The sequence below is a fragment of the Aythya ferina genome (genome assembly GCF_964211825.1).
Source record: "Aythya ferina genome assembly, chromosome: 5".
NCBI classification, from domain to species: domain Eukaryota; kingdom Metazoa; phylum Chordata; class Aves; order Anseriformes; family Anatidae; genus Aythya; species Aythya ferina.
The window spans coordinates 9,061,837-9,087,126 of NC_140301.1; the positions used below are offsets into that span (position 1 = coordinate 9,061,837).

A 25,290-nucleotide genomic window follows, 5' to 3' on the forward strand; every position below is an offset into this window, starting at 1 on the left:
ATGTAATTATACTAGGGATGTTCCAACAATTGACAGCTCCCTGTAGCCTTATAATCACCTGCAAATTAGAAGAGGAAGAGCTCTGAGTTCCCATTTCTTCCATGCACGATGCATATGGAAAGCTAAATAGGGACATTTCCAAAGGAGGCTACAGCTTGTTTCTGGATTTTTTTTTTACTTTTTTTTTTTTTTCTTTTTTTTAATGGTAATAGTTGTCCTCACTTTTATTTTGTAAATGCACTCTTTATGCTCTCATTTCCACCTGAGTCCCTTTGTCAGTGTCACAGAATTGAGGTTTTGAGCAGAGACAGAGCAGAGCACAGACAGCTTCTCCTGCTGCTGGAGGGTTGAGCATCCTGTCCTCCTGTCCTCCCCTGTCCTGGGGCCTGAGCATCCTGTACCTTTCCCTCTTCTTTGATGCTGTGAGTTAAAGAGAGAAAAACTGTGCCTCAGCCACACTTCCAGAGGTGATATTTCTCACCCCCAAAAGACTGGTCTCCATTTTCATACACTTTTTTTTTTTTTTTTTTTTTTTGTAAAGCACTGACGGTTATCATAACTCAAGCACGCTGGTGTTCTGCTTGTTCTTCCACGTGGACCTCCTTACCTTGCCCACTTGTAGTGTTTGACTTTATTTTACTCTGTTTGATGTTATTGATTATTAATATGCAATGTTAAGTCCAAAAGAGGATTAAAAAAAAAAAAAAGAAGACAAAGAAAATCAAAACGTCAAGCCCTGATATATGATAATAATAGATGGCTCTTATCTATGCACTGTAAGATTTAATTTAGTGTTTGTTTCTTCTAGTTAAAAATCCTTTAATTTCTATTAATTTGAAGATCCTTTCAGTATTATGTCCTACACATCTGATAAAGTAACTTTGTTTCAAGATTTCACGAAGATTTTCTAAGCTGAGTTCTAAATGTAAGTCAAATTACACTTCAAAAATGATTGGCATAGATTTTTGAAAAAAAATATATTTGGGAAAAAAATATGAACAATTCATAGTTCAGACACAAAATGAGCAAATTGATGTACAATTTAGTGGTTAAAGCAAAGGTGCCAAGATTGTCTCGAAGAATAAACTGTACGGTAAATTTAAGCCTGGTCCATTCAAGAAATTGCTTTTACACAGTGTGGTGAAGAATTCTAAAATGTTCTGGGACATATATGCACTATAAATGCTTATAAAGACCAGATATTTGTGTGTTAAAATAGGTAAGTGTATAACTTTACAATCTCATGAATGCCTATTGTCTTCTCTTTGTGAAGGTAAAGGATGGAGAGAAAATGTGTGACAGGGTTTTGAAATATTCAGGTATGATTGTTGGGATAACTAAATATTATTTTAAAATTTACATTTTATACTAAAAGTCATTTAGTTGTGCATCCATTAATCCATAGATTAGTTATGCGGCATAAGGAAAAATCTAGGCTGAAAGAGAGGTCTTTGAGGTACTGATTTTCTCCTTGATTTCCCTGATGCACCACAGCAGGACTTTTCTTAGTGATATTTTATTCATTTTTCTCCTATTCTAATTATCTTTGATTTTTCTTTTCCCATCCTTCCTTCCATGCTATACCACAGAAAGTGCCTTTGTGGTGAGCAGAGGGGAATTCCTTCAACATATTTCAGGGAGCATGAAATTCAACCTGGGATTTTGCTGTGAAGGCTAGAGATGAAAAGTGCTAACTAACAAAATCTGCTGGAGGGGAAAGCGTTTTCTCACTTTCATAATGAAATATTCATAGTGTAACACTTTTTTCCCCCATGACAGTCATAGGTGAATCCCAGACTGAACTTTCATGATCTCTAGAAACGGGACCTTGGCCGTATCCCGTCTGTCAAGCTTATTCATTTCATAGTGCTGGATGCAAAATGCATTCAACCAGCTGCATGGTTACTAACTCCTACATGTACACTCTCTGTATTTTGTGACTCAGAGTGACATGCAAAGATCCCTCTGCCACAGACCTAATTGTCTGATAACATCACGGGAAGACATCCGAACCTGAGCTACTGAGCTTGTGCGTGCCTTTGTACCACTGAGAACAGGGGCTGAGTTTACGCCCAGCAGTGTGGGAACCAAGTGCTGAGCACTGGTTGCTGCGTGTTGGGAGTCACCCAGTGAGATCTGCTGGTTTAAAGGACATCTCCCTGCAAAGGTAGTTGACTAGAAGATCTAAGCAGCTTTTTTTTTATATATTTTTCACTTGTTCATTTGCTTTGGGTTTGCTTTGTAAAGGTGATCAGGGGGAAAACAAAAACAAACAAACAAACAAAACACCACCTTTGTTCTGAACTAATGCCAGCACAAAACAAAATATCAAAAAGAAATCTCACCTCTTCATATTACTATGCCATGATAAAAAGATTAAAGAAAATAATCGGTTATAGGTTTGGGGGTTTTGTTTTGATTTGGTTTAGGGCTGTTTGTTGTTTTTGTTTTGTCTCATGTATTTTATTAGTTTTGTGTAATCAATGTGGAATGTGTGGACTTCCCACAGCACATCTTCTAGGTGCTGCAGCCCAGCAGAACAGAAGGCGTTATTCTAAGGCCTGCCTTAATCTAATTTTCTTAAGCTGAGAGATACTGAAATAAAGCTACAGGGATGAAGAACAGACACCTTAGCAAAAAAAATATGAATGACATTCTGATGTTAGAAAATGATTTATTAGTTTCATTAGTATTAGACTGTAGTTTATTTGACCGTTGTGCAGTGTACAAAGTGTGACACAGTTACTTTGCATGCAATTAACAAATGGTCGGAATTTCAAAGCTATCCCAAAGGGGCAACATGAATATATTCATTAGCAACCATCAAATACATAATAAATATATTCATCGTCAAAAATAAGTTGTTCCTTTCATAAGCTATGTTTTGTATACATTTGTTTATACATGCGGAATAAGGGTGAATGCAGAAAATGTTTTCATTTTCCTAGGTGATATAAGATAATCCTCAACTTCTAACTGGAAAATCTGGCTGTCCTACGTGGGCAATCTCAGGGTTTGTACAAGGAATGGGAATATATACGACTAAATGCTTAGTCAGATCCATGGCTTACTGAACTCCATTCAAGCAAAGAAAATGAAATGTTCCAGGCTGTACTTTGAAAGACTCTTTCTATTTGACCTCAAGGAAACAAGTCGACTAATTTTTTGTGGCTTAATTTACGTGAGTGAAATTCCACTTCTATTGTAATCAATGACGAAGCCTCTGTGCTCTCAGTGAGGCTGTAATTTCACATCCATGTGTACACTGTGACTGATGGCCTCTGCCACATGTAGCTCCAGGTAGTGTCATTTATATATATTTGTCTACTGCCCAAATAGTAAAGGCTCAGAGTGGCTAAAGTGAGCCAACAAGCAGGTAACATAATATAAAAAATAAATGATACCTGATAAACAACTTTGTATAGGAGGTTGTTTGCAATTGTGTGAAAATGAGATTTATACAGTATCAAAAATATATTGTTTAATGACTTTCCAGTTTATATGGTTTTAGCCTGCTGGCAGATTAAATTGTCAGTTCAAAAACAGCATTACTAATTTTCTTGATTCCTCAAGGAATTTAGGAGAGCTAAACAAAAATCATTTTGGCATGGATGTTATCAATTTAACTGAACAAAACAAAAGTGACTTACACATTCCAGCTTGGGTTGTGGTTGTGGTTTGGATTTGTTTCTTTTCTTCCTGGAAAATGTTGCTGTTGTCTTTGTCTGTGTTTTCCTCTTGTTCCTGTATATATGTTGTTGTTCATTGTTCCCAGAAGTGGCAGATAAAATAATCTGTCTTCAGGAAACATAATGACCCAGCTGAACATGAAACATGAAATGTCTTTGTCTTACCTTTCAAGCCCCTGACCTGTCCATGGACGAGAATCCCAACCAGTTTCTGTGTAGGAAACCCTTCCCTTTGGATGACCATCACACCTGCACAGCCTGGTGAGAAAGAGACCCCCGGTTTCAGCTTTGCTCTTTGAATCACTCTGCCAAACTCAAGAGCAAATTGTAGAAATAAGGGAAACAACTCTAAAGTAAACAAACAACAACAAAACCACCCAAAACTAAAGCAGAGAAAAAAAAGCACCTGGACCTATTTATTTGTCCAATCCAGACTGACTATATTCAAGGACAAATATCCAGTGTGTTCAATTCTAGACCATTTTACATTTTTTTTCAGTTCAGATTTAAATACTCGGAAGTAAGGCAGCTGAAAATGAAGGATTACAAAAATAAATAAAGAGACCCCCACACACACTGCAATGTAGAAAATCACCATACAGATTTCAAGTAGCTAAAACAGGAGGAGGCATCGCAGAGAACGTGTTCTTTTTGGTCAGTTATAAAGTGAGATAACATTTGGGCGTGCTTTCTTTGTTTTATAGGGAAATTAATTTATCTGCAGAAATGTTATCCTTAAAGTGTTTATTTTTATTATTAAGCTAGGACAGTTTTGTGTAAGCTTGCAGAAATAGACACAGAAGCTGAGTGAGAACTGCCTGTGCCCTGTAAAGAAACAAAATGTTTGCTACCACTCTCTGCTTTTGATTAACATAGGAAAAAGTATATTTTGAGCAGACCTGGATGCTTAGCATTGTGATTAGAGAGGGTACGCATTGCTGTTGCTTTCCTGCAGTAACTAGCTACTTGCCATATCGAGTGTCTTATCATACATACCAGCTACATGTGAGATAGAAACTTCTCTTGGCACAGTAATTTCAGTTACAGGATAAGAATCTTGGATTTTTTTATTTTATTTTTTTTTTTGTATAGACAAGAGGCTGCATATGCCAAACCCACTTAATGATGGTGACTGTAATGAATGCTATAAAAATGCTATTTTAAATCTTAAGTGCTCTTGCCTTCAAGCCCAGTATTGCCTTGGGGATTTATATAAACTATAGTGAAAAAAATGGTATTATGAACTGTATATATAGCTGGATATTTGTTTCTGTAGGTCCTGTAAATTAACTATTTCTACAATAGGTGAAGTCCACACTTCAGTGATACCAACCAAATGAATTGCATTCCCTTCAAACTCCCAAGTAGAAATAGAAAACTAATATGTGTGCAGGTAAAAAGAGTTCCAGTGCATTTCTTTTCTGCAGACAGAAGACCTGACATTGACATTTGCAAAAGGATGCTAAGGCCTGAGGAGTATGACTTGGAAATTAGATGAGAACATAAGGAGCTGGGGGGGAGAACTTCGGAAACTTGAAAAAAAGTTACAAGTGGTATATTAATGTCCTTCCTCAAGGTACAATGTTGTTTTACCCAGCACACCAATTAGCTGTTTCCAGCCTCTTGTTGTCATTTGTGGCAGCTTTAACCTTATTCTCTAAAATGATAATGCACTAAAATCAAACAGCCTATTAATGCTGCTAAAAACCTACATTGTGTGTTGTTGTTTTTTTTTTTTTTTTTTTTTTTTTTTCTATCCAATTTAGTTATGTTTAAAGATTTGTCAGTTAAAACAACATCTCAAAAAGATGGTATTTGGATCTTGAAATTTAATATTGTGAGTGTGTGGAGAGCCATTAGTGGCTGAATCGTGGCACCCTTCATCTTTCATTCCCGTCAGAACTGCATCTTGCGTCTGCACTTTGCCTCAGTATCTGCCTGGGAATACGACTATTACTAAAGTAGCAGATTGCAGCTGCTATTTTCCCCCACTCGAGAGCATCCTCCAGACCATCCTAACCAGACAATAATGAAGAATAAATGCCTGATGCCCCAATCTGGTAAATTGGATTAAGCAATTGAGCATATCCAAAGAAATTAAATGTAGCCAAATAACTCTGAATGGCTTGGGAAAATACAGTGGTGGAAAAACTATAGGATCCTAGTTTAAAATTTTTATGTATTAATTCATGAATTAATATAACCTTAATCTGCTGGCTTTAAGAGAAATTCGAAGAAATAAGAATGTTGGCACTGGACTAGTATCGCATGTACTACACCTGCATCTCAGTGAGCTCTGTCTGTGCTGATGCTGGCCGCCTCCAGCTGTTCCCCAGGTATTTATCCCCTGCCCTGCACTGTTTGTGGAAGGTTTCGGATTACCTATAGCAGACAGAGCCTGCTCTGAGCAAAAAGAGGACCTGGGCATAGGGGCTGTCAGCAAGCCACCGCGACTTCTTGTCTTGGCATGTCCAAGCCTTGTAGCTGTATCCCCGCACCCAAGCTGTTAGGCTGTGCTCTTTGCTTCGGCCATGCAGAGCCCGGGCCCTGCAGGGAGAGGACACCCTGCTCTGTGTAGACCTTTCTGAGTGAGGTGAGCAGGGCTGGGCAGCCTGGCTTCAGCCCTGGACTCAGCTCACTCCGCCACATCCCCCTGCGGGAGAGGTTTCTCTGTGTCCCAACTGCTCGAGCGTTACAGAGAAGGCACAGCGTGCCAGTCCAGCAGAAATCCTGTTGGGATTCTCAGCCCTTTGATGGGAAAGGGAAGGAAAAGGGGTAGCATGGTGTGTGTGTGTGGGGGTGTGTGTGTGGTGGCTCTGCTCTGGTTCAGAATCGCTAAGCGTCTCTGTGCCTGGGCTTACAAGAAGATATTTGGAGCTGAAAAGTGCTCTGCTTCTTAACTTCCTTCTTTCCGTGCTCACTGGAGGCTTTTGGATGCTGTCTGCGTATCTTTCATCCCCTCTGCTCCTAAGGGGTTATTTAGTCCTAACTGCTTGACATTTACTTGGCTTTGGGTCTTTGAATGAACACGAAGCCAGGCAGGGAAAATCTTCTGGCATAATTTCATCATAGACATGGTGATGTTATAGATTATCCTATTTATTTTCTTTTTCATATGAGTAATAGAGCAGCAAGAGTTTAGAAAAACAGTCCTGGCAAACAAACTGTCTTTATGTTAAATAATTTTAAAAAACGACTTGAGGAGCAGGATTGAAAACATTGTTCACTTAGCAGCTGTCGTGTCTCCCAGGTCAGCTGCTAAGCAGTTAGGTAGGAAGTAGAAATAGCCTGTCCTTAGAATGGAAGCAGCTAGCAAACCAAAAGGTTCTTTTACCATTTTGAGAATGAGATGAAATAGTATTTTAATTTCTGTAATGTCACTGTTTTTCTTTTTCTTCCTCTCAGCTGTGCATCGCGTTTTTCCTTTCATAGCTAATCCACAAGGGTTTTAACCATGTACTGCAGAGATACTATGTAGAGCTATTTCGTGACCTGCTACGTGACAAGGGGCCCACAATGAAGACACTGTTTTCTGAGCTGTTTCAGTGGTAAGTTTTCCACAGACATAACTGCATATGCACATTGCAGATGTTTGAAATGCTCCAGTCCAGGCTCTCTCAGGGAAGGTCTATTTGGCCCACTACAGCTTAGTGTAAAGTTGCCCAAATTAGCTCCAAGTGAGCATTAAGTCTCATTCATATCCTGGACACTAAGTGCGTAGGGTATTAAGTACTTTGTTCAGACCAATTCTCATTCCAGTGTTAGCTTATGGATGTGTAGTGAGATCTCCCTTGGTTGATGCAGACATGCATTTGATTTCTGCCCAGAAATAGAACGTACTGGAAGTTTCAGAATAGTCCAATTTTCTTGGGGGTGGGGGGTGGGGGTGAAGCCTATATTTGTGATGTAAATATTTTCATTTGCTCTTCCAGGTGATGCTAATCTTGCTAATGTTTTGAATGTTCAAGTCCCTAGTCTAATGTCTTTATATTTCAAATTTTGTCCATTTGACTGGGCTAGGAAGAGGTGGTTGGAAGATGCACAAAAAAATATCAATGCATTTTACTGCTAGAAATGTGACATTTGCATTTTTACCTGGAAAACAGACCTGTCTCACTAGCACATTTAGCTCTCTTTCTCTTCTGAAATCTAATACCTACCCAACCACTAACAAAATGAAGACTGTTCTGACAGTAATTACTTTTTGGGAAATAAATATATCACAAATGTTTATGGATCCAATTTGATTAACCATAGATTTTTCCTTTAAAAAAAAATAAAATCCTTTATCTCTTGGCTGACCAAAGAAGGTAAAAGTCTGGAGATCCACTGTATTGATGTAATATTGATGTATTAAGAGGTATCCCCTCTTAAATTGTACTGCTCAAAGGTAAAGTCAGCATTTCAAAGTTCAGAGTAGACTGTCATGCATGTAACTTCCTGTTTATTTGTGTTTTCAATGTATTATTTTAGGTATAAAGCCAAAAGTAGAATTCTGTAAGTTTACCTTCTTCAGGAACATTTGGAATCTATTTCTTCAAGAAATCAGCTGGTCATCTGATTGTCCCATTTTAGAGTAGTTCCCTTTAGTTAACACCTCGCAGTTTCCAGGCTTTGTTCACCTCTTTAAGTACAAAAGAGTGTTGTTTGGGAGCACACAGTAAGAGAACAGGGTCCTCAGAGCCCAGAGTGAACTAAATCCTCCAATAGGTCAGAAGCATTTATAGCTTATTATATAAACAGTGACAAGGATCAAATAATTTGCACTGTGGGCTTTCACACGCTCTAGGGAAATTGCTGAAATTATTAAAAAATATGTGAAATCCTAGCAAGTAATCCATCACCTTCACAAATATTTTCCTCTTTGCAGCTAATTCCATACAGATGTGCAAGAGATGAGGCAAAGATGCTTGTGTTTGAATTTCTGCTAAAAGGTGAGTTCTTTTTTTTTTCTTTTTTTTAATATTCTGCCATCTATTGGTAGCTGTAGGTGCTCTAGGTGCTGTGCACGGCACTATGAGGTACACAGCTTGGCAACACAATTCAGTGTCCCTGTCTCTCTTAATTAGCATAATCATTTACTCTTCTTCCTATGTAATTAACTCTGCAGAAGTTCCTATGGTTCATGTCATGTTAGGGGAAGATGTCAAAGCATTAAAACAATTCCACTGGTTTGGGGTTGGCCTGATGACAAAACAAACTTTCAAATTTTGGATTGTCTTCCACTCTAGCGATATGTCTTAAATTCTGGGGCCTCTCCTACCGGGTCTAATACAAACACTTTCTGTAATGTTGCATGGTAAAAACATTTAGAAAGCCAACAACATTTCTGTCTATCTGAAACTTGAGGCATTAATTATTCTTGTTTATGATGTACATTGAATAGAATTGGATATTTGTTATGCCTGGAACATATTTGGAGAACCCCCTAGTTCTTCAGATATAATATTAATCTCGGTTAGCTCTTCATGTTCAGAAGCAGAGGAAGTTTTTCTTTACCTTGAGGGAACCCTGGGTGAGCTTGGTATTTGCTCATGTTTTTTGAAGATGAATGGGAAAACCTCAGTTATTCTGATTTTAATAGAATGTACCGCATATAGATATACTCTTTGTTCAGCAATACATTCAACCAACCCATACACAACAAACTTTTTTCTCATTTTAATTCCCCATGTAAGTTTAGCATCACTTTAAAGATTTCATTATGGCAAAGGAGGGAGGGATCAAAGACTAGGACCAGCTGGTTCCTTAGTGTTTGTTATTTGGGGTTAATCTCCCTTTGAAGATTTTTATCTCTGGGTGTGAAACTTGAATCTCTGAAACAGCAGATGTGGGAAGGGTTTGGACTATTGGGTTGTTGTTGCATGTTGAATATCTTTAGAAAACATGAAGGAAAGAATCAGTGTGAGAAGAAACAGAGCGTTGGGGCAGGTAAAAACAGGTCAAATTTTCTAATTTGGCCATTAGCCAGGAATTCAAGCCTAGCTATGAGCTAAAGATGTCAGAAACAAAGACACAAAGAATGGTAAAGATGTAAAATATCCAGAAAAGGTGGAAGAGTAACACAGAGTGAACAACACAAACATTTACCTACTGATTGACTCTCACAGGTATTTGTGCATTAAAAAAAAAAAAAAAAAGGTCTAAATTGTGACTGATCAGAGCAAACATGGAAACTAGGAGGTCCCAAAGCATGCAAATAAACAAAAACTCTTTAAGCATATTGGACGGTAAAAATAAAGGTTACAATATGACAAGTTGGTAACTAGAAAATAAAGGTGGGACGTAATTAAGGACTGCTGCTGAGGAGCTCATGGATGCACATGTCTTCTGACAAGCTGTTGGGAGGTACCGATTTCCCTCAGGCAATAAAGATGATGCTGTCCTGGACTGGAGTGTAGCATTAATACATTCTGCAACAAATAGTTCAGCTGAGGGATAACAAGACACCAACAAGTTAGGCAACAGAAAAGGTGTGGGACTGTTTTTTTTACTCTAAAGGTGTACAAAGTTTTAACACATTTCCATGAGAGCAGCTAATACACATTAGATACAGTGGCCGTGGTAGATATATTTAGAATGAAAACAAAATAAAGCTGTGTTTTCCAGTATCCACTAAAAGGAAGGACGACCCCTATGAATTACAAGTTAGTGATCATTACTTCTAGGAAAACCTGTAAAAACAATCATTATAAGTAGAAGACTGAAATCCTTGGCAGTGGAATGAACTGAAAGAGGAAAATGAGCCTCTTGCTGAAGGAAAGCTGTACCTCTCTAATCTCTTGATTTTTTTATTTTATTTAGTTTAATTCACAAATGATTGGTAAGGACAAAGCATGAAATGGGAGATAAATGCTATTATGTTTAAACTGGTTAGCAGATGGAAAATAGAAGCAGCTCTAAATCTAAGCATTGCAAAGTGTTAGCTGTGGAATGACACTTGAAGAGATCAACAGGGAGAATTTGGGGGCTCCTGGCTGTGTAGAGCCTTGCTGAGTAAGCCATTCAGCCAGCACAGGCATATCTTCCAGCAGAGGGGAAGGTACATGTGTCTTCAGGTCATGGACTAAAATTCAAGCATTCCCCACTACCCTTGGGTCTTCCAGCTAGCTACACTAATGAGGAGGGCTCTATTTCCATGCGAGGCTTTATTTCCATGGAAAGGCTTTATTTCCACATCATGCAAGGGCCTTTGGTTCATGTAGACAAGCCAGGCTTCACACAGAAGCAACAAATTCCAGTGTAAGTGCCCAATAAGCTTTGTTTTCTGTTGTTGGCATGACTCAAACCTCTCCCACTGCTGAGTTGTGCCCAGATTTATTGCACTAACCTCTGTTCAAGGCTTGTAGTCACCTGTAAGTGCCAGGATTTAGTGTTTAACACTTAGAATTTCTCTCTGTTAACTCAGGTGCCTTTTCCCAGGTGGCTGCCATCAGCTTGCCCTTCATGGAGCATTGTCTTATGGGACTGTGGAAAAAGAGAGGCAAACAGCTTGCTCTGAAGCACCCAGGGAAACTCTACGCTCCTGTCAGACCCACAGCTACCTAGCAGTAAGACTAGAGAAGGTGAAGTGGATGTGCAGAGCCTCAACAAGGGAAATGAACAGGTTAGGGAATGGTGCCTGGAAGCTGTTGTTGGTATATGCATGTCACTGAGCATGGGAACTGACCTCTTAATTAAGGAGTTGCAACTGCTCTGCAGGAAGGCTAGTGCCAGTGTAGTATCAAGCCACATGTCAATGCAAGTCTCAGTTCAGTGAAATTCTGTTCAGTATTGAAAAGCAACCAAAAGGGATGAGAAAAATAGTAAGTACATACATCATGTGGGAAAAGGTATAAAAATATGGTTCTATTTTACAAATTAGTCATTCCCTTTTTTTGAAAGTGCCATTTTTATTCCTTGTCACCAAAAGTGAAAGGAGACTGCCAAGGTAGAAGTGATTTAGGGATGAAGGAGGAAAATGATGGACTTTCACACAGAAATGTATTCATCTAGAGCTGAACAGCTCTGGATACTTTATAAAGCGTTTGGAAATCCAATTGGTGAAGTACTGGGATAATTTGTGAAATAGATCTTAAATCGGAAGAGAAGAAGAGATAGCTGCCAACCAACCAACAACAACAAAAAAATAGAGAAAACAACAACAAAAACGTTGTGACAAAATTCTTACCAAATTTTCATGAATTAGAAGCTAAGAAAAAAAAAATGAGGAAAAAAATGGCATTGACATGAGAGAAACAGGGAAACACACCTTTTTCCATAGCACACATATTGACAGATCAACGAAGTACAGACAAACAAAATAGGCTCTATCTGCACAACTCCATTTACATGTGTACTGGCTGTGAAAAAGAAGGGTATACTTTTTAATATTTATTCCTAGTCAGCGCATAGAGGTTTATATATTTGTAATAAAGTGAGCAATGTCATCAGCTGGCATTTCTTCGATCAGCTGCCACTGTGCTCTTTGGTCACTTTGTTACCTCCTTTAAGCAGCTAGCAGGCAAATTCCAGACAAACACGTCAGTCTGTGAGCAAGCAATCTGCGATACTTTGGAAAATCACTGAAGACCCGGTCTTGGTTTCATACACAGATGACACTTGAGAAGCTATCAGGATCTACAGAACTCTCAATCTGCTGGTTATTGACAGCTGAAAATATAACAGCAATGATGGATTTGACGTGAGTATTAAGTCTGTTGTGACAGAAGTTCATTGATGCTAGTGTTGGTACTCTTAAGTGTGATGGTTTGTGAATCCACTTAAAATGTAGATTCACACCCACGTGCAGTAAATGTAAACTCATGTCCTGTTTCATGCAGAATGTCCACAGCAGAAAGTGCCTCTGCTGACCCATCTGCCAAACAGACCACACAGCAACTCATTTATTTCACTAGGGAGGAAGAGGGAGATCGTGGAAACTGAAGTCTGCAGCACATATTTTCCTTCTCAGTGCTTTTCTTTTATCCATTTTCTCCTGCAATTCAAAAGAGTTTGTCGTGGGAGTAATTGATGTAGCCTCTGACACAGATTAACGAGGCCAGTACAGTGTTCATTTAGTGATGGTGGTGGGGCTGATGCTAAACTTATGTATTACCATTTTGGTGGCGAGGCTGTGAGTAATGCTGAAAAGACACGTATTTTACTTACAGAAAAAGTTTCCTAAGAGCTGATGCTCTTAATGGCAAGCGAGATTAACGGGGCAGGCCCTGCCGGGGCCAACCAGGGGCCATGCTGCAGCTGTAGCTCACCAGCCTGGGGCTCTCTGGAGGAGTGTCGAGAAAGCCCAGTGCGGCTCCTGTGCCAGCCAGTCCTAGCCACGGGGCAGAGGTGGAGGGCTGGGAGAGTAAAAGCATGTGTGGGAGCAAACACCCTCCAGGACTGCGCTCGGCAGATGTAGAGCAGACTCCAGGGAAGCTGAGGAAAAGGATTGGGTAAATCTCTCCTTACAGACTCCCTAATCCTTCCGTGAAAGAAAGAAGGTTGGATAGTCTCTCTATAGAATTTCAAAGCCAGCCTATGCAGTTCGGTTGCTCAGGGTGAGTAAATGCCCACTCTCAAGTGGAATAGATGCGGGTCTGAAAGCCTGCGGCCGTGTCACTCCCTGCACTGGCAGATTTTGCAGCACCAGAGCCTCCTGCAGGTGGCCATGGGCTGTGGGACCATCACCCTGGGGGACGAGCTGTAGAGCTCACGTGCCCACCTCTGCTGGCACCCTGCTGGTGCCTGCCCCAGCCAGGCTGTGCCACAGCTCGAGGCCACCTCTGGCAGGAGCAGGAGCTCTCTCCTTAATGGATTGGAGCAGGTCACACCTGGCCATTTTCTCTCGGTGTCACCGATCAGCATCTTTTGCTGCTGCTTATGGCATGGGTGCTGCTTGGGTGGCCGAGCAGCAAGCACCCTGCTGCTGGCTGCAGGCGCAAGCCTGTGGCGAAGGCGAATGTCTTCTCAAGTGCAGCCTGGGCAGCTGGAGGAAAAATGAGCCTCTGCAGTTCAACTGCAGGGAAATTCACTTGTTTTGGGTTTTCAATGAAGTTTGGTTTTATGAGCAAGCTCCTTGCTGTTGTGCTTTGCTGTGATGTGTATACTGAAGCTGAATGTGTCATCAAAGGCCACTGACTGCTGCTGCTCCCAAACCCAGCATTTACAGCTGGTGGATAGGACTTCTGAAACTGTAAGTCAGTTATATGACAACCCACCAGCACTTAACTGTGATTCTCTTTCTACAAATTAGCTGAAATTACTGTAGATAGCAATTCAATGTGTCTTGATTGACCGTGTAAACAGTTTACGTACAAAGCAGTCACCTATTTTCAACTTACATCAGCAGATGAGGGGGGCAGCACAGGCACAGTAGCCACTTACAAATGTCTGTACCACAAAAGACTCTGAGTGGTGCTTTAAACTTTGTTCATTCCAGTGAAGTTAACTCATAAGAAGAAGCATATGTGGATTACAAAAAAGAAAAGAAAGGTATGATTATGTCAAATATCATTCACCCCACACCTTACTTTTCAGAGCCAGAACTTGTTACAATCCTTTCTTGTTCAAATCTCACCCCAAGACTTGTCTCAGGTAAGTTTCAACTGCTAGTCATCCCTCTTACACTGCTTAAAAATATAAATATTTCTGGCTCCACTTGGAGAAATGCCATGGAAGTGTCATGGCATGGCCCAGCAAAGACTGTTTTTATCTGGCCTTTAGCTTTTTCTGGGTGTATTTACCAGGGATGACATTTTCCATGCTGAAGACTGTGTCAAGCTGGTTTGTGAATGCATGTGAAAGAAACATGGTGTAACCTGGGGAACAAAGCTAGTGGGAAATAGATTGTTTTGCCATTTTGTTTTTGCCTGGGAAAAAATAATAATAAAAAAACTTGTTTCATTTAGAGTGGTTGAAAACAGGAATTCAAAAATTGGCTAAGCATTATTTGGGTGAAGTAAGCAGGTCTGTCAGCCTGATGTTGGTGATGTGCTTTTAGCCATCTTCACGAAAATCTGCTGAAACCTGGCCAACTTGTAAATCCCAGCCAAATCTGTTTGCCTGAGCTCAGTGCCGTGCGTGAGCAGCGGCTGAGCTCCGCAGAGCCTGTCAGCACCAAGTGGGGGCTCAAGGCAGCTTCCCTCTGGTTTTCCCTCTGACGGCTGGGGAACAGACCACTGCTGAGCTCTCCTCCTCCTGGTGCTTCTCCCATTGTAGGTCCAGAATGAAAGAGTTGTGGTTGCCTTTTATGTTTCCTGTACTGCACTTCCCACAGTGGTGTCTGAACCTGATGAAAGGTTGTGGGCTGCTGTGTAATAATAATAGGAGCAATAATTTTGAGCTACGCTTTGACGATATGGTAGTTAAAACATTGTCAGGAGACAGAAATGCTACTGTAACCCAGCGGTGAATGTGCTATACCTGTCCTTGTCTGAGCCAGTTTGACTTGCTACAGGCTGCATGAGCAATGAGATGAGTTCTGGATTTTGAGCTCTCATCCTTTAATTGTCCATAAGAAAATATCCTAAACTTGTGTTTCTTTCTGGCTGCCTGCCAGGCACGTAGGTTTTTTAAGGTGGTTTACTATGCCAGTGGATTTTTTTGTACAATTTAAATTTTATTGCCTTCAGTATAATTTTTGAATGGGATTCATTCTTTAAATAGTCATATGAAATTAAACTCAGAGGACATCACTGATAACTAAATATTGCAATTATACTTACATTAGCTGTCAGTGTGAAAAGTTAACTCTGCAGTGGGTTTAGATGCAAAACTCACACACATTTCAACAAGTCCTAACGTCACTGAACAGAACAGAGCGCGTTCTTCTGTTTTCCCTCCCCAACAGCTAGCGCGGTTTGCAGGAGTCTGTGGTTGCAGGGGACTTGCAGGTGTGTGCAGTTCTCAAGACAGCTGAGTATTACAGGGCTTCTAACTGGTTTGAAAAGTGTCACCACAACTATTCTCTACGCCATGCTTTACTTATGAACTGTGTGTATCAGCGTGCCATGCCAGGAGAGGAAACTGAGTACCAGAAACAGACCAGAACAATAGCAGTCATCCTGTACACAGTGCAATAATTCACACAGTACTAGATCTAGTACTGTACTAGTACTAGTACATGAAATATAAACAGTCTGGCTAGATTTTTAATCTGCAGAATAAGAGATAGAGAGCCAAGACCAAGCTCTGGACCTCAGATCCAGTCTCCCAAGCAGGCCCAAGCTGGTGGGCTGCTGGCTCCAACCTGCCAGGCACCAGTGAGCAGCACTTCTCTTATGCAGACATCACGCAGCACACTGAAGGGACTCAGAGAGCGTGACCATGAGTTGAGCTAGACAGGTTTTTTCCGGGGGGAGCTGCTGATGGTGTAGTCATGATGCCTCTCAGATGAAGAGGCAGCAGGTACAGCTTTGTGTCCTGTCACTTTCACTGGTATTTCTACTGGTACCAGTTGCAACTGGTGCTCGGTTCCCAGCACAGTCACAGACTTCCTGAGGGTCTTGAGCAATTGTGTGTAATCTCCCCATGCTTAAATTATCCCTTGTACAATAGGGATGAGAATAATACTTGCCTGCTGTCACCTCCTTGTCTTTATCTGCACTGGCCCTTGCTGTAGGACCCGAGCCCGGCTGAGCTTCTAAACAATTTGGTAATACAAATTAAAATAGATGTAGCCATTATTTACAAAAGATGGTAGGGGCACAGCCACAGACGTTTTAAATCCTCTTAATATTTGCATGTGTTTGTTTTTAATCCTCGGCCCCACAGAGTTCATGAAACGGATGCAGAATATAGAAGAACGGGAGTCTCATTCCCGTGCACTGAACAAGAGAAATCCAGAAAACTGGGCCTGCTGCTCGGGTTAGTAAGCACTTCCACACTGCTTTACAGCTCCAAAGCACGTACGTTCCCTCTTAAATCAAGTCTGCCGTTTGTCTATTTGCTTGGCAGTGTCCAATAACATGTCAATATGGAGAAATCTAGGGAGGTCTTCCACTGCTCATATATCTTCTTGCCATCCTTTGAATTTGAGGAATGTCTGAAGGGAGCTGATGGTTGATTCAGTGGAATAAAATAGAATTTTGCGGTCTGGCCCCTTACTTACTCAATTGCAGTTGCTGTCAGCATTGTGAGTTTTCTATTTGTTTCAGCTGACGGTGGAAGCTTTGGGGTCCTTCCTGAGTGATTTACTTTCAGGCATCTCTGCTGAAAAGCAACAGTTTGTTTTTATTTTTAGCTTCTCAAGTATTTACAGACAGTCCTGTCAAAAGGCGATATTACCTTTTTTGATGTGAAATACAGAATATGAAACAAATCTGACCTGATACCTTGAATGAACAGATAGCTGTGCAGTACCTGTAAGTGTGAAGATTCCCATGCCCCAAGGAATTCTTGCTATTATGCTGTTTCTTATATAGGGCTACATCCTGCCTTCCTCATTAATTGAACACAACTGCTAAAACATCCTTTACAATAAGCACTTCTTCATACCAGACATATTTCCTGGATCTATAAAACAGCTTTTAGAAAGGGAGAACTGTATTTAAGGAAGACATTAATATAGTTCCACAAAATGATGCTTGCTGACATATGGAGCACTTTTTGAATAATTCACTTTGAAATTAACACTATAATACCATTTACCTTCTAAGTCCTATTTACGGGAGCTGCAAAGAATTGTTCTCTAGAGATGAGGATAACGGCAAACGCCAGTCTTTCAGACTTTCTTCGGTTTAATAAGAATGGTCAGATGATTTCATGCAAAGAAAACCAGCAAGCAGTGAAAACCGTAAAAACTGCAGATGCATGCCAACCCCTAGTTTGCCAGTGGGCCATGCCCATCCAGTTTGCTGGCTTCAGCAGCAGAGGAGATGTGTGGAGGTCCTGCCCTCAGACATGCACTCTTGTGCCTCATTTTGCTCCCCCCAGGGCTGCGGTGACACCACAGAGCAGGGCTCAGAGCTGTAAACCGGCTCACAGCAGCAATCTGGGTTAAATTTAATCCTTAGGAAAACAGGGATTATTTCAAACACCGATAAGTTCCATGTTGCAGTTTGCAGGGCTGCCCCGCAGACAGCCTGGGGGCTCGGAGGCAGCAACTGAGTGCAATGAGTCTGGTGTGACACAAAATCTCCAGCCACCAGTACTGCAGCAAGTAGCATCCTCCACGGACCTCCTCGATGGAGTCCAAGCAAATGTAGTCATTTTAAAAGTCTGGATTTATCTTTCTTTTCTTTCTTTCTTCTTTCTTTCCCTTCCACCTTTTTGCTATGGCTGGAGTTCATGAAGTAGTCTACACAGGCAATGAAAAAAAAAAAAAAGAAAGATAAAAAAAGGGGCTGCTGGAACTTTGGCCCATTACAACCAGTTGCAAATTTCTTAGCCAAATATACAGAGCAATGTGTACTCATAATATCATAGCTGCAACTTGATTTTCTTGCAGTTCTTTTATTACCTGTTCTTTATTCAATTTTAAGTGTAAATAATGAGGCTCAGTTATTAGGAAAAAGACGGAGTCTTGGTGAAGTGCTTTTCTACTGATTTCAAAGTGACCTTTAATATGAGTTTCTCTCATTGACAACAGTTACTAAGGCTGTTGACTTTTGGAGGTAGAGTGCTCAATTTTTTATTCACTCAATGTCTTTTTAGCACTACCAGCAAAGATGTTTTTGATATGGTCATCTGATGTTGTTCTCAGTCAACTGAGATGACTCCGTCAATGAATATAGCCCAAGCTGCAGCTGATTTTTTGCTGAGGCAACAGTACAGAGCAGAAATGTACACCCATTTCCCATTGCGGTTCATGCTGACGTTTTTATCTCTTGTTTTGGTTAGCTTCAGTATTGCCAACCTCAAACATTTAAAAAAAAAAAACAAAAAAAAACAAAAAAACAATTGTGAGTCAGCTTACAAAAATATTGAGAGTGCTTTCATTTTATGTACCTATGGGTTTATGGTTTATTTTCTTTAGTTGAGCATAAGATATAAAAGCACAGGATGTAAAAGTCACTTAGAAATGTGTTGGCTGAGCTACTTGGGTAGTCAGAAGAGTGCAGGAATTGGGACCTTACCAGTCCCTGATACCAGCGTTGCCACCCGAGGCTGGGAAAGTTGGCCCCACTGCCACAGTCAGCCCAAAATGACCTGTACAGGGTACCTCATGTTTTCATTGAGCTGAAATGTAAACACACTCACCTACCCTTCCTTTCAGGTATGCTAGTCAAAGTGTACCTGGGCAAGAGTAAGAAATGGTCTGGTTAAGCCCGCTAATGGGCTTTCTATTAGAAATTCTGTCTTCAGTGGGAATCACAAACTCTGAATCCCTGTATGTGTCGAGAAATGAATAATAACATCTAGATTTGTCTGAATTCTATATATCCCAGAGGGATTGAGTTTGATTCCCTCACTTATTTACACTGATACAGGGAAAGCATTTCAATTCTCCAAATGCTCCCTCATGTGGCTTCTTAGTACTAATACTGAAACATTTATGTGTTCTCGGAGATTACAACTCTATGCCAGGAAATAGGCTGAGACAACATAAGAGGTATTTCATGTGACCTTTGACATTAGAAAATGATGGCTCCGGATCCTACATGTAAAATGTTTCGCTTTTATGTTGTTAAATTAGCTGGAATGCAGGTATATGTGCTCGTGCCCCCATGCTGGGGGAAGGGAGAGGTCTGTGCTTTGGTCAGATCTGCGCGCTAGCTTGTCTGGTCAGATGTCGGGGTGATAGGTAAGGGATAAACATCTGAAAATAATGGAACTTGTTTTGCCTAGAGTCTGGAGAAGTGGAAGTCTGATGTGTATGGCAACCAAGAGCAGTGTATCTGCTTAATGCACAGCCTCACTTCCACAGCATTCACGAGGAAACAAATACAGAAGGTAAAGAGAGAAAAGGAGATTGAAGGAAACAAATACGCGGTTGCTTTGCAACTGCAGTGGCAGGAGGATGTCCTCTTCCACCACCCTTTGGGAAATGCTCCTTTGAGCTCCGACATTTCCCGTGTGGTTACAAACAAGGGAAGCCACTGCTGAACCTCAGTAAGTAGGTGGCGATGCAATCTGTGTATGAAACAGTTTTCTTTCCATTCATCTTCATGGCCTGATCATCTAATGACCTGGCACAGTGTGGCTGCCCTCCCCGAAGGGCGGCTGTGCCTTCACCTGAGCTGGTGCTGGCACTGTGTGCTGAGAAGGGACACTGCTCCCGGCCGCATCCTGCAGGCAGGCAGCAACCAAGTGGGCACCAAGCTCTGTCTGGGCTGGGGGTTCTCCGCTGTGCTGCTATCACCACGCTGAACCGCAGCTTTAATGAGCAGGGAGTGACCAAGTCTTGGCAGCCTTTGTTGTATGAATATCTCCGGGATGGGGAGCTCTTCCTTCCGCTTACACCCAAGCGCTGGAGGAACATAACCATGTATCTCCTAAATTCAATCAGGGCATGGGTTGCCCAGGAGGACTGCTGGTTCAGCAGGGACCTCTCGCCATCATGTAAATGAATACAGGTGGGAGAGCAGGAAGGTACAGAAAATCCCAACAGAAATCACATTAAGGAAAATGTTTTGGTCTTCAGAGCCCACACCTGATGCCAAAGCATTTGTATGGTATGCAAACAAAGGAATATATGCAGGTGTTTTTGTGTGTACTTTTTCTGATGGTGCTAAAGAAAAAACAGTGTTACTTTCAGGTCACTTACACAATCTGTTAACCTGCAGAGGAGGTTGGTTCTGGAATCTCTGGCTCCTTACCAAAAAAAAAAAAAAAATAGGAACTGAAGGATCTTAGTATGTTTCATACGGGACAAAACATTTCTCTCCACATAGGACCTACTATTTTGATTTTGAGCTTTTTAAAAGTCTCTGACTCTGAGAATGGTTTCTTTTGAATCTGGATGAAAAATCTGGGCAAAAGTGAGAGCTGTCTGTGAGCATTTTGGGAACACAGTTCTGAAGTTTTCTCTGATAGAAGTTTCAACCAGCAATGTCACCCAGCATTTCTCAGGAAGGTGTGGTAGGTGGCTCTGTGGTCCATAATCAGATGCTGTCATTGAAAATGTTACAGAAGCTTACAGTGTTGAAACGTCCACAGTAAAGCCCCTTGGAGGATGTTTTGTGGGTAGACATTCAGAAAAATGTGCTCAACACATACATGCACATCAGTTGGTATCACTTCTAGCTCCTTGGTGAAGTGAGCCAATGCCAAAAGAAATACAACTGTTTGGGGGATAATAAGTTTTGCTTCATGGGAAAGAACATTTCCATACTATTTAAAATGTGGTCCTGCACTTGGTTTTGATGAAAATAAGAAAAGATCACAGGATATTTTCTTCAACAAGTAGAGATCTCTTTGTTTTAATCCACTTTTCTGACCTGCTCTTTGTGTAGTTGAAGTTTTGTACTCCTTGTTGGGCAGATATCCAGCACGTTTTCTGGAATCTGTGAACTCAGGAAGACTCTTCCCTAGTTCAGGAGTTATCGCTGAACCTAGAGACTGGGGCCAATGTATGCAGTTGTTTTATCTTTGTTTGCAGATATGTGCTGTTCATTGTTAAAAAAAATGTCTGTAATATATTGAAGCTGCTAAAAAGTATGGAGTGGGTCCTGCTGTATGGTAAACTACAGGCAAAGACCAGGCAGAGTATCTGAAAGCACAGGGCAAAGGGTTTCAGGTCCCACCTTGCCTCACCTGACACTTCTTAGATTTGGACTGTAAAATATAAACAGCTCCATGATTAATAATTGGGACTGACCTGTTCCCAGAGATAGTGCCAGATTGGTTTATTATGGCAACTACTGGTCTGTTTTAGCAAATAGGAAGTAATGTATGAGGGGTCCCAGATGAAAAACAGAATTTAGTGTGTCTGATAGAAATCTCAGACACCCTCCAGACAAAATGTTAAGAGAATGAAAGTTAGGCACAAAAAATGAGTAAAACTCTTACACTTGCTTTAATTAGCAATGACATCTAATGTGGAATTGGTGTTAAGCATAGCTGGATGTGTAATAGTCTATAAAAAGTTCCTTTGCTCCTCCACCTTTCTTACCTATTCAGATATCCAATTTTTAGTAACATTATGAGGTTTTGTTGTTATAACAGTTTGAAATCCAGAAATTATATTAAATATAGTGTCATTACCTCTGAGCCACAAACATCAGGACTCTTTTTTAGGTCATCGTTCAGTTGCAAGAGAATGGGGAGCGGTACTGCACCGCAGCCTTGCTTTCAGCTTGCATGGACCACCTGGTGCACAGACAGGTTAGCAAGGCGCCTCGGAGTAAGAGGGTAAGTAAGAAACATTTATCAAGTACACTGGTGTTTGCATTGCCCACCCCTTCATTTAGTCATTTCACTTCTGACCTCCTCCAGCCTTCAACAGGTGAGAGTCAATGCTTGCAGGTACTGCTTTGTAGTGGTGCAGGTGTCGGGGTCAGCCTGCTGCCATCTCCTCCCCCTCTGGCAATGCCACATTTTCCCCTTTTAAAACGAACGCCTCTTCCAGCTGTTTTTCCCAGCCACAGCAATATGGCAGCGCTAACATGCAAATGGCAGGGACTAGCTCGTGAGGACGCGCCTCTGAGTGAAACTAGCTGGGAGCTGCTGGTGAACAAAATGCAAATGAAATATGCAAACTCAAGGTTCTTTTGCAAAACAGCTAAAGAAATCTCCTTCATATTTTTGTTTAATTGGTCTTAGAAGCCTGTATAGCATCCTCATAAATTCACTGTGCTCCATGACCTGAATTCATACAACTTGCGTGTGAAGTATCCAGAAATTATATGATTCATTGTTTTGTGTTTATTTGGGTATTATTCACACAAGGTCCTTAAAGCGTTGTGAAAAATGTATTTACATTGCAAGAATATTAAAAATAGGCAACAGGGATTCTAACATGGGGAATTAAGAGGGCTCAGGGACTCCTAATAAAGACACCAAATACAGTAGAAATTTTAATTACTAAAAAGGCATATGTAATTCTCCATTTCTATAATCTCACATCCAGTGATGCCAGCATGTGTATACATGATTTAGACTACTTAGGCAGCAATCCAAAGCGGCAATACCTCCAAATCTACCATTATTCACTGACCTACTCATGTTTTGCATACCACTTCCCTGCTCACAGCAGAAAACAATGTGATTTAAAAAAGGAGGGGGGAGGGGGGAGGCTACTTTTAAGTGATATCTATTCTCAAATATCCCAAAGACTGTGCCTTTGAAAAGCTTTCAGCAGTGCTTATTCAGAGTAAACCTCATTTCACCTCTTTAGCAAAGCAAGGGGGCCTTACACCAGCCATAATTTGTATTTACAGCTATCTGAAGACCTCTGCATATGGCTGGGGTGTGTAGAAATATATTTGTTTAAATGACAACTAAGACCCAAAGGGCTGTGACTGATAAGCTGGGATGACTTAGGCTGTGAGAAGCAGTGATTTGTCACGCAGAGGTCCACGCTGCCCTTCTTCCCACCTTTGCCAGGGTGGTGTCTCATCTGTCCATGCAGCAGCTACCGCCAGCCTTCAGCTTACCTTGAGGGACACCAGCAGTGAGTGTAGGTTTCCTTGGTACACTGAATTAATTGCAAGCTGGCTGTTCAGCAGCTACTCTGTGAGCAGCTGAGACAGCTCTGCAGAGAGGTGCTTGAAGGACAACTGGAGGCAGCAACCACAAAAGCCATCACAGGAGAAATTGTTTCTTCTTGTCATTCAGACCCCTAAGCATATTTTAGGGAATGTTTGTTGTGTGGACAAACCGTGCCACAAATACATTGCAGTGCTTTAAGTACTAGCCCGAACACGTGAAAAGCGGTTTGGTTACGTAAGGCCATTAAAATGGGTAGAAGTTATGGATGAAATCCTGCATTGAGAAAAACTTTAAAAGCAGCAACTGCAGTCTGTTGCCTTGTGATTTTTCTTTCTTTTACCAGCTAGCTGAATGGTCTTCACAAAACAGCCAGTCCAGAGCTGCACAATTTACCATAATACCATCAGAACACAGCAAAAATATTTCAAACGAAACATCCATCAAAAGAACCACGCTAATGAAATTACAGAGCATTCAAATATCACCGTGGCTCTTACACCATTGGGACTGATCTGATGAAATTGTGAGTCAGCTGAAGAGCGTATACCAGACTCCTAGGTTTTGTCAAGTGTTGGGAGCCAAGCGAGCAGCAGCAAAGCAGCCCACACTTCCTTTCTGGTTGGGTTCCTTATCCCCAGCCAGCTTCAAGGGCCCGTGCAGAGATCCTGCCCCACAGCAGGGCACCAGCTCAGCAGCCGGAGGGGGCACCCTGTGGGATGTCATACCCGTCCCCCACACCATCCGCACCTGCACCACGAGCCACAAATGCAGACGGGGCCCTCACGCCCACAGCAGCCTGCAGCCACACTCTCTCGGGAGAGCAGCTGGCCAGTAACTTCACTCCAAGCAGAGTGTTTAAGCCAAGGAGCACAAGCAGAGATTCCTCTTGCTCATAAAGCAAATAAAACAGGGCTTTTGAAACAACAGAAGTGGTCTTGGCCAGAGTGCTAACATCTATAAATCACGCCACGCTCCTGGAGTCATGGTGTACCCTGCTGGAAGTCTCTCCAAAGTTTTTTGTTTTGTTTTGTTTCATTTTTTTTGAGGAATTCCAAGCAGAACCAAGATTGCAACCTAGGGATCCCAGCTCATCATTCCTTGCTCTGATCATTAGACAAGTCCTTTTAAAAGTGAGTTGCTGTGGGATCAGCCCTATATATAGTGCATATGCTGTATGACTGGATGATCCTAGAGGTCTTTACCAACCTGAATGATTCTATGAGTTGTGTATTGAGCTGAGTATTCTACGCTCTGTTGGTTTTCTAGATACTTTGTGTTTAATTTCAAAATAAAAAGTGCAAACTTTCTGAGTTCCCTTCTAAGAGCTGGAGGGTCCTGCCTCTCACTCTGCCACCAATCTCCCTCAAAAGAGAGATCAAAAAAAAGCGTCCTTGCGGGTCTCTCCCAACTCAGGATATTCTATGGTTCTATGAAAAGTGAAACATTCAGGAACTGCCATGTCTAAAGTGCTCAAGTTCATTTCACTTTTATGTCAGCCCTGGCCCTTATTTTCTCCTTATGTGCGTTTTATGGGTCTGTGGAATAAAAAGCTAACTCCGAGGTTAGAGGCCATTTTGTAAACCAGAGACATGTGCTTTTTATCAGAGACGCTATAGTACATGCAAATAACAATAAAATCGGTGGCACAGACATCACAGTTTCGTAAAACCACTCACTGGGGCTTTGAGTATGGATTTTTCTCTAGTACTATGAGGTAAATCTGGATTAATTGGGAATTACTTGGTACCTTTGAATATTCGATCTTACATTGAACTTCAGGACAGAATAGCATTAAACGTGAGAAATTGAGTCCCCAAAATATATAAAAGTGAAAAGGTGGTGAAACCATAGTTTAAAGGCAACATTTAAAAAAAAAAATGGGAATAGGAAATCTAGATTCTTTAACTGACTTGGACAGAAATGCTAAGTGAGTTTGAAAAAATTGCTTATCTTTAATGGTGGAGTCTGCTGATTGGATGGAGGGGAGAAAGGGGAGGGGAGCAGATAAAAGCAGAAAGAAGTATTTTGA

At 41.2% G+C, this 25,290-nt stretch overlaps 1 long non-coding RNA gene across 1 annotated transcript; it reads left to right on the plus strand.

Moving 5' to 3' along the window:
* Positions 1-350: 350 nt before the first annotated feature.
* On the plus strand, positions 351-11,278 carry LOC311437448. Its single transcript, XR_014693476.1, has 4 exons — positions 351-422; positions 7,122-7,237; positions 8,560-8,623; positions 11,098-11,278. It is a non-coding gene; the product is annotated as an uncharacterized lncRNA (long non-coding RNA).
* Positions 11,279-25,290: the final 14,012 nt, after the last annotated feature.